Source organism: Lolium rigidum, chromosome 1 (assembly GCF_022539505.1).
Source record: "Lolium rigidum isolate FL_2022 chromosome 1, APGP_CSIRO_Lrig_0.1, whole genome shotgun sequence".
In the NCBI taxonomy this organism is placed as follows: Eukaryota; Viridiplantae; Streptophyta; class Magnoliopsida; order Poales; family Poaceae; genus Lolium; species Lolium rigidum.
Genome location: NC_061508.1, coordinates 231,345,818 through 231,353,789, shown reverse-complemented (window position 1 = coordinate 231,353,789; position 7,972 = coordinate 231,345,818).

Sequence of the window (7,972 nt, the reverse complement as noted above, 5' to 3'; positions counted from 1 at the left end):
GCTCTTTTAGTTCATTCCTAGTTATGACCGTAACACCTTGCTATTTTCTAGTTCATTGCTAACTTTAAGCGATTGAACATTTTGGTTTGCATTCCCTGCTCTGTAGATGTAGCCATCATAACTTCTATCTTGCTCAGTCGTTGTTCATGCCAATCTTGTTCTCCCTGAACATGTTGGTTTGCATTCCCTGTACTACGGTGATGCCATTGTTATTTCTATCTACTTCGTCGTAAGCTAACAAATTAACTCGCTCGCTATTAGTTCCCGCATGCTATCGCTCTCGTCATCCTGCAGTACAAATTTATTTGAACTCGTCACAGACGACTACTTCCATCATAATTTTGTCCGCCATCCGATTCTTCAAAAGCTGCAATATTAACTTGTTTCTCTTAATTGGCATGGCGCTCACATATAGAATTGTGAACATATTGGTGTGCATTCCCTTTTCTACAAGTTCGGATCCCACTATATTCCGTTTCGGTCCATCCTAAGCCGTAGCATTAACTATCCTCTATGTGTTGCTCATTACAACTTTATATCCCGAAACAAATTGATTTGTTTCCCTTATCTACAAGTTTATCAGTGATGCCATTATAACTCCTATCTGTTTTATTCCTAGCTATTATAGTAACATCCTGCTATTATTTAGTTCATGGCCAATTTTAAGTAATTGCACATGTTGGTTCGCATTCCTGCTCTATAGCTTTTGGCATCGTAACTTCTATATTTGGTTTACATTCCCTGCTCTGTAGATCTAGCCATCATAACTTTATCTTGCTCAGTCGTTGTTACAAAAATTATGGCCTGCTACTATGTTGTTTGTGCCAATTTTTTACTCCATGAACATGTTGGCTTGCATTCCCTGTACTACAGGTGATGCCATTGTTTTGTATCTAGTTCATTGTAAGCTAACAAAGTAAGGACTTAGTTTGGCATGCTATCACTCTGCTATCTAAGCTCGTAGTACAAATAAACTTGTCATATTACTAGATAATAATTTTGTGTGCCATCTTGTTCTTCAAAAGCTGCATTATTGACTTGTTTCTCTGACTTGGCATGACGCTCACATATGGAATGCTGAACATATTGGTTTGCATTCCCTCTTATACAAGTTCACAAGTGATCCCACTATATTCTGTATCTTGCTCAGTCGTTGTTACAAAATTTATAGCCTGCTACTATGTTGTTCATGCCAATTTTGTACTCCCTGAACATGTTGGTTTGCATGGGACTCGACAGTAGTAAGTCTGTCTGTTTCATTCTAACGTGCTCTGTTATATTGGTTGTTGGTATGCGGCATGCACTCTTTGTTTGCTTATTGTGCGCATTACAATGATCTTGTTATAACGACGAAATGATGATGTCTTTGTTTCAGATATAGATGGTGCATGGACAACTTAAAAGATTGCCGAATCGCTTCATTGTATTGCTAGGTTTAATTACCATTCAATTTCTCTGGGTTCTGTAATATTTTTTCAAAGCTTTGCAGCTGATGTAATATTTAGTTAGTTTTTATAGTTTTTTCGCGCATTTTTCTATGGTGCTTGTGGTAAGTGAGGCTATCCGACAGAAATCATGTCTGCTTAAATATTCTCGGTATCTAAATCACAAATTCCCATCCCTTAAACAGCCCAATTAAGCGAAATCACATATCCGCGGCCCGCAAAATCCTATAGCGCCTATTATGCCGGCATATAAACGGCGACTAAACGAGTGGGCCAGCCCACTTGATTTATGGTGGACCCCACACTCTAAGCCTGGGCCGCCTCGCCTAGAAAACCCACGGATCGAAGAACCCGATCGAGAAACACGTTCCGGAGCCGCCGCCATCGCGAAGCCAAGATGCCGGGGACGAGAGTCTCTGTTCCGGCACCTGCCGGAGCGGGGAAGTGCCCCGGAAGGCTTCTCCATCGACACCGCTGCCATCTCCACCGCCATCTTCATCACCGTTGCTGCTCCCATGAGGAGGGAGTAGTTCTCCATCGAGGCTCGGGGCTGTGCCGGTAGCTATGTGGTTCATCTCTCTCCTATGTGCTTCAATACAATAATCTCATGAGCTGCCTTACATGATTGAGATTCATATGATGATGCTTGTAATCTAGATGTCATTATGCTAGTCAAGTGAGTTTTACTTATGTGATCTCCGGAGACTCCTTGTCCCACGTGTGTAAAGGTGACGAGTGTGTGCACCGTGTGGGTCTCTTAGGCTATATTTCACAGAATACTTACTCAATGTTGAATGGCATAGTGAGGTGCTTATTTATATCTCTTTATGATTGCAATGTGTTTGTATCACAATTTATCTATGTGCTACTCTAGTGATGTGTTATTAAAGTAGTTTTATTCCTCCTGCATGTGTGCAAAGGTGACAGTGCGTGCACCGTGTTAGTACTTGGTTTATGCTATGATCATGATCTCTTGTAGATTGCGAAGTTAACTATTGCTATGATAATATTGATGTGATCTATTCCTCCTACATATGCATGAAGGTGACGAGTGTGCATGCTATGCTAGTACTTGGTTTAGTCGTTTTGATCTATCTTACACTTAAGGTTACTTAAACATGAGCATTATTGTGGAGCTTGTTAACTCCGGCATTGAGGGTTCGTGTAATCCTACGCAATGTGTTCATCATCCAACAAAAGTGTAGAGTATGCATTTATCTATTCTGTTATGTGATCAATGTTGAGAGTGTCCACTAGTGAAAGTCTAATCCCTAGGCCTTGTTCCTAAATACTGCTGAGTTACTACTGCTTGTTTACTTCGTTTTACTTTGCGTTACTACTTGCTGCAATACTACCACCATCAACTACACGTCAGCAAGCTACTTTTCCGGCACCGTTGCTACTTGCTCATATATATTCATACCACCTGTATTTCACTATCTCTTCGCCGAACTAGTGCACCTATTAGGTGTGTTGGGGACACAAGAGACTTCTTGCTTTGTGGTTGCGGGGTTGCATGAGAGGGATATCTTTGACCTCTTCCTCCCCGAGTTCGATAAACCTTGGGTGATCCACTTAAGGGAAACTTGCTTGCTGTTCTACAAACCTCTGCTCTTGGAGGCCCAACACTGTCTACGAGAAAGGAGGCGAACGTAGACATCAAGCTACTTTTACGGCGCCGTTGCCGGGAGGAAAGGTAAAAGGTACTCACACTCCGGACCTCGGCTACTAAGCTATTTTCCGGCGCCGTTGTGTAGTACTCGAAGCTATTTCCTTTAGACTCCTGCAATTGCGATCATTTGGTTTCTTGTTTACACTAGTTAGGCATAATGGAAAACAACAAAAATATGAGAGATCTTTATGAACTATTATCTTGAATTAGGACATGGATGTGTTTGAAGCAAAGAATTAAGAAACCCATGGAACTTTATATGCATGCTAATGGGAATGTTATTACTATGAATGCTTTGAACACCATTGTTGCTAATGCTATGGAAAATTCTAAGCTTGGGGAAGCTGGCTTTGATGAGCATGATATTTTTAGTCCCCCAAGCATTGAGGAGAAAATTTACTTTGATGATACTTTGCCTCCTATTTATGATGATTATAATGATAGTAGTCTTTTGTTACCACCTGTTATGGAGGATAAATTTGATTATGATTACAATATACCTCCTACATTGATGAGAATAATAATGATAGCTACTTTGTTGAATTTGCTCCCACTACAATTAATAAGAATTGACTATGCTTATGTTGGGAGTAGTAATTATTTTATGCATGAGACTCATGATAAGAATGCTTTATGTGATAGTTATATTGTTGAGTTTGCTCATGTTGCTACTGAAAGTTATTATGAGAGAGGAAAATATGGTTGTAGAAATTTTCATGTTACTAAAACACCTCTCTATGTGCTGAAATTTTTGAAGCTACACTTGTTTTATCTTCCTATGCTTGTTACTTTGCTCTTCATGAACTTGTTTATTTACAAGATTCCTATGCATAGGAAGCATGTTAGACTTAAATGTGTTTTGAATTTGCCTCTTGATGCTCTCTTTTGCTTCAACTACTATTTCTTGCGAGTGCATCATTAAAGCTGCTGAGCCCATCTTAATGGCTATAAAGAAAGAACTTCTTGGGAGATAACCCATGTGTTATTTTACTACAGTACTTTGTTTTATATTTGTGTCTTGGAAGTTGTTTACTACTGTAGCAACCTCTCCTTATCTAGTGTTTTGTTGTGCCAAGTAAAGTTTCTGATGTCAAAGTTGATGTTATATTTGGGATCGCTGCGCAGAAACAGCATTGCTTTGTCTGTCACGAATCTGGGCACAGTTCTCTGTAGAAAATTCGAAAAAATCTGCCAATTTACGAGCGTGATCCTCAGATATGTACGCAACTTTCATTCAGTTTTGAGCATTTTCCATTTGAGCAAGTCTGGTGCCATCTCTAAAATTCGTCTTTACGGACTGTTCTGTTTTTGACAGATTCTGCCTTTTATTTCGCATTGCCGCTTTTGTTATGTTGAATGAGTTTCTTTGTTCCATTAACTTTCCAGTAGCTTTGTGCAATGTCCAGAAGTGTTAAGAATGATTGTGTCACCTCTGAATATGTGAATTTTTAATTGTGCACTAACCCTCTAATGAGTTTGCTTGAAGTTTGGTGTGAAGGAAGTTTTCAAGGGTCAAGAGAGGAGTATGATATACTATGATCAAGAAGAGTGAAAGCTCTAAGCTTGGGGATGCCCCGGTGGTTCACCCCTGCATATATTAAGAAGACTCAAGCGTCTAAGCTTGGGGATGCCCAAGGCATCCCCTTCTTCATCGACAACATTATCGGGTTCCTCCTCTGAAACTATATTTTTATTCAATCACATCTTATGTGCTTTACTTGGAGCGTCGTGTTTGTTTTTGTTTTTGTTTTTGTTTGAATAAATTGGATCCTAGCATTCATGCTTGTGTGGGAGAGAGACACGCTCCGCTGGTTGCATATGAACACATGTGTTCTTAGGCTTCTCATAATATTCATGGCGAAGTTTCCTCTTCGTTAAATTGTTATATGGTTGGAATTGGAAAATGCTACATGTAGTAATTGGTAAAATGTCTTGGATAATGTGATACTTGGCAATTGTTGTGCTCATGTTTAAGCTCTTGCATCATATACTTTGCACCTATTAATGAAGAAATACATAGAGCTTGCTAAAATTTGGTTTGCATAATTGGTCTCTCTAAGGTCTAGATAATTTCTAGTATTGAGTTTTGAACAACAAGGAAGACGGTGTAGAGTCTTATAATGTTTACAATATGTCTTTTATGTGAGTTTTGCTGCACCGGTTCATCCTTGAGTTTGCTTCAAATAACCTTGCTAGCCTAAACCTTGTATCGAGAGGGAATACTTCTCATGCATCCAAAATCCTTGAGCCAACCACTATGCCATTTGTGTCCACCATACCTACCTACTACATGGTATTTCTCCGCCATTCCAAAGTAAATTGCTTGAGTGCTACCTTTAAAATTCCATCATTCACCTTTGCAATATATAGCTCATGGGACAAAATAGCCTTAAAAACTATCGTAGTATTGAATATGTACTTATGCACTTTATCTTTTATTAAGTTGCTTGTTGTGCGATAACCATGCTTCAGGGAACGCCATCAACTATTGTTGAATATCATGTGAGTTGCTATGCATGTCCGTCTTGTCGACGAAGGATCTATCATTTTAGTGGTTGGAGCATGCAAAATTGTTAGAGAAGAACATTGGGCCGCTAACTAAAGCCATGAATCATGGTTGAAGTTTCGAGTTTTGGACATATATCCTCAATCTCATATGAGAATAATAATTGTTGCTACATGCTTATGCATTTAAGAGGAGTCCATTATCTGTTGTCCATGTTGTCCCGGTATGGATGTCTAAGTTGAGAATAATCAAAAGCGAGAAATCCAAAATGCGAGCTTTCTCCTTAGACCTTTGTACAGGCGGCATGGAGGTACCCCTTTGTGACACTTGGTTGAAACATGTGCATGCAAAGATCCGGTAGTCCAAGCTAAGTAGGACGAGGTGCGGGCACTATTAGTATACTATGCATGAGGCTTGCAACTTGTAAGATATAATTTACATAACTCATATGCTTTATTACTACCGTTGACAAAATTGTTTCATGTTTTCAAAATAAAAGCTCTAGCACAAATATAGCAATCGATGCTTTCCTCTTTGAAGGACCATTCTTTTACTTTTATTGTTGAGTCGGTTTACCTATCTCCTCTCCACCTCAAGAAGCAAACACTTGTGTGAGCTGTGCATTGATTCCTACATACTTGCATATTGCACTTGTTATATTACTTTATGTTGACAATTATCCATGAGATATACATGTTACAAGTTGAAAGCAACCGCTGAAACTTAATCTTCCTTTGTGTTGCTTCAATACCTTTACTTTGAATTATTGCTTTATGAGTTAACTCTTATGCAAGACTTATTGATGCTTGTCTTGAAGTACTATTCATGAAAAGTCTTTGCTTTATGATTCAGTTGTTTACTCATGTCATTACCATTGTTTTGATCGCTGCATTCATTACATATGTTTACAAATAGTATGATCAAGGTTATGATGGCATGTCACTTCAGAAATTATCTTTGTTATCGTTTTACCGGCTCGGGACGAGCAGAACTAAGCTTGGGGATGCTGATACGTCTCCAACGTATCGATAATTTCTTATGTTCCATGCCACATTATTGATGATATCTACATGTTTTATGCACACTTTATGTCATATTTGTGCATTTTACGGAACTAACCTATTAACAAGATGCCGAAGTGCCGGTTCCTGTTTTCTGCTGTTTTTGGTTTCGAAATCCTAGTAACGAAATATTCTCGGAATCGGACGAAATCAACGCCCAGAGTTCCTATTTTGCCCGGAAGCATCCGGAACACCGAGAGCCGACCGGAGGGGGCCACGTGGGCCCGGACGACATGGCTGGCGCGGCCCAGGGGCTGGCCGCGCCACCTATGGTGTGGCCGCCTCGTCGACCCTCTGCGCTGCCTCTTCGCCTATATAAAGCCCCCGCATCGAAAACCCTTACGAGAGGAAGCCACGATACGGAAAACCTTCCGGAGCCGCCGCCATCGCGAAGCCAAGATGCGGGGGACAGGAGTCTCGTTCCGGCACCCGCCGGAGCGGGGAAGTGCCCCGGAAGGCTTCTCCATCGACACCGCTGCCATCTCCACCGCCATCTTCATCACCGTTCTTGCTCCCATGAGGAGGAGTAGTTCTCCATCGAGGCTCGGGGCTGTGCCGGTAGCTATGTGGTTCATCTCTCTCCTATGTACTTCAATACAATAATCTCATGAGCTGCCTTACATGATTGAGATTCATATGATGATGCTTGTAATCTAGATGTCATTATGCTAGTCAAGTGAGTTTTACTTATGTGATCTCCGGAGACTCCTTGTCCCACGTGTGTAAAGGTGACGGTGTGTGCACCGTGTGGGTCTCTTAGGCTATATTTCACGGAATACTTATTCATCGTTGAATGGCATAGTGAAGTGCTTATTTATATCTCTTTATGATTGCAATGTGTTTGTATCACAATTTATCTATGTGCTACTCTAGTGATGTGTTATTAAAGTAGTTTTATTCCTCCTGCATGTGTGCAAAGGTGACCGTGTGTGCACCGTGTTAGTACTTGGTTTATGCTATGATCATGATCTCTTGTAGATTGCGAAGTTAACTATTGCTATGATAATATTGATGTGATCTATTCCTCCTACATATGCATGAAGGTGACAGTGTGCATGCTATGCTAGTACTTGGTTTAGTCGTTTTGATCTATCTTACACTAAAGGTTACTTAAACATGAGCATTATTGTGGAGCTTGTTAACTCCGGCATTGAGGGTTCGTGTAATCCTACGCAATGTGTTCATCATCCAACAAAAGTGTAGAGTATGCATTTATCTATTACGTTATGTGATCAATGTTGAGAGTGTCCACTAGTGAAAGTGTAATCCCTAGGCCTTGTTCCTAAAT